Here is a 2,275-nt window from a genome sequence, read left to right on the forward strand (position 1 = left end):
CTCTGTCCCGTAGGGGTGCTGTGAGTGGAAACAGACTCAGTGACAGTGAGAGTGAGTTGCTGAGAATCAGAGAAAGCGGTCCTGGGTGGGCAGCTGATGCCAGAAGGGAACAGGGAAGTGGAAAGTGGATATTCTGAGTTGACACTGTATCATATTCCCGGGACAAGATGCCATTATAGATGCCTGCTGAAGCTACATGTTGGTAGCTGAAAATCTATTATTGTGCTATTTGTACTGTTTAAAAAGATCAAAACTTAAAAAGCAAAACGAAGCCCAGGATATATGACATAGGATATGATTGGGTATTATGCCCACAGATGCAAAGTGCTCTGGATGGGTAGTGGGTCACTACCACACCGTCAGTAGTTCAAAACCACTAGCCACTACAGGGGCGAAAGATGAGGCTCTAGAGTTTAGTTAAAATTGCTATGTTAGGGGGCTGGGTCATTGCGAAAATCCATACCATTGGTGCCTTATATGCCAGGGGGGTTATTCACAATGTTTTTGTTCATATGTGGTTTTGTTTTCTTGCTTTTCCCTTGTTTCATTTTTATTCTGTTTTTTTGGCTGATTCGTTTCTTGCTGGTGCTGATGTAGTTGGTCCTGTCGGGGTTCGATTTGGTCATAAGACGACTGCCAAAATAAACATCATTCATGCACATGCCATCTGCTTAGATGGACTCTGGGCTTCTACTTTTTTTTGGAAGGGGGGGGAGAGAAGAGGGGATTGTTACTTAACTCTAGCCCATATCCAAGAACAGTTTGTTCTGATAACATGGCCCTGGCTCCATACTTGCCTTCATGAAATGATCACTGACGATAAGGGGGCTACAGCAAAGTGTGGTGAAGAGAACAGATGGTGCCTGGATACCAATCCCAATAGGAGCCAGGGTCTACAAAGGCTTGTATGCACAGCTTGTGTGATTCAAAGATGATATTAACAAAATTCAAATATGAGGAAGGGAAACGTATCAGAGCCACAATCGTGAACAATTTGTGGAAGGCTGTAGAGCATCATGGGAGGCCAACACCCATCTGCAGAGTAGATAGTCAATTTAAGCTTCTCAAAGATCCACTCTAGCCACAGGCAGAGGTCTGGAAAAGCCATATTAGCAAACATAGATTATTGTAATCCTAATCATTGTATGCTGGATCAACCTTGATACTTGGTCAGTTGACCTCCCTCTAGACACAACCTGAATTTGTTCTAGGTGCTAAGATTTCTTGCTTGGTCCCTGGCTTTTAAAATATTGATGGAGGTCTTTTCTTTCTTGCTCACTCATTGTTGGCACTTTATCTTTATATTACTATGCTTTTGTCCTTACCACTTGATTTTGTTTTTGTTCTGTATTGTTTGTTGGGTTTACCAGTTTATGAAACACAGAAGGAGTGGATGCATGGAGATAATAACTGATGCGATGGTTTGTAGGGGATACACAGGTTGGGAGTGGGGGCGGAGTGGGGGAGGTGAGGGGATTTCTGGAGTACACAATGGAAGTGGGAGAGGGAGGAAGCACTAGAACAGAGTGATTACACAACTGATTTTAAAGGTGATTTAATCATGGGGGGTGAAGGGAGGAAAATGTTCTGAAACTGATAGTGGTTGTGATTGTACAATTGTTCTTGACATGATTGAACAATTAAATTGTATGATATATGGATTATGTCCTCAAAAAATGAAAAAGACAGTCTGAGAATCCGATACAGGCAGTTCAACCCTGTCATAGAAGAGCCCTATGAATAACAATCAACTCAATGGTAGTGATGTGACTTTTTGGTAGAGTAATTTAGTTAGCAGTACATTAAAATGTATAATCTGTTTTGTTTATTTAAATATTTCTTCTTAGAATTCCCTGGATGTCAAGAATTAACCTTGGGTATGTTTCCCAACAACAAAAATAAAATGCTGAAATGACCAAGAGGTGAACGATGGGTAAATATGCTAGTGGGGCAGAAGGAAAAAAAGAAAAAGAGGAAAGTAGGAAAAATAATAAATATATGTAAATATATGTGTGTTTGCTTACATATGTATATATATAATCAAATGCAACAAGGAAGCAGATGGACTTTGAGCCTCTACTTAAATCTTATGTCAGTATAAGAACAGTTTCCTCTAATAATGAGGCACTGTATGATGCTCACCTTCCTGATGTGATCGCTGAAGACAAAATGGGTGCATAAGAAGTGTGGTGAAGAAAGCGCTTGTGCCTGGCTAGTAAAGGATATAATGTCTGGGGTCCTAAAGGCTTGTAGTTAACAAGCAGCCATCTAGTAG

The 2,275-nt window shown here is 40.7% G+C and overlaps 1 protein-coding gene across 5 annotated transcripts in view; it reads right to left on the bottom strand.

Annotated features, from left to right (window-relative positions):
- The window catches only part of LOC123522470 (zinc finger protein 343-like), a 96,545-nt gene that overhangs the window by 63,588 nt on the left and 30,682 nt on the right, over window positions 1–2,275 (bottom strand). The gene's annotated exons all lie outside the window — the stretch shown is intronic.

This window comes from Echinops telfairi, unplaced genomic scaffold (genome assembly GCF_000313985.2).
Source record: "Echinops telfairi isolate 266 unplaced genomic scaffold, ASM31398v2 ScPeMD7_7413;HRSCAF=8451, whole genome shotgun sequence".
Lineage (NCBI taxonomy): Eukaryota > Metazoa > Chordata > Mammalia > Afrosoricida > Tenrecidae > Echinops > Echinops telfairi.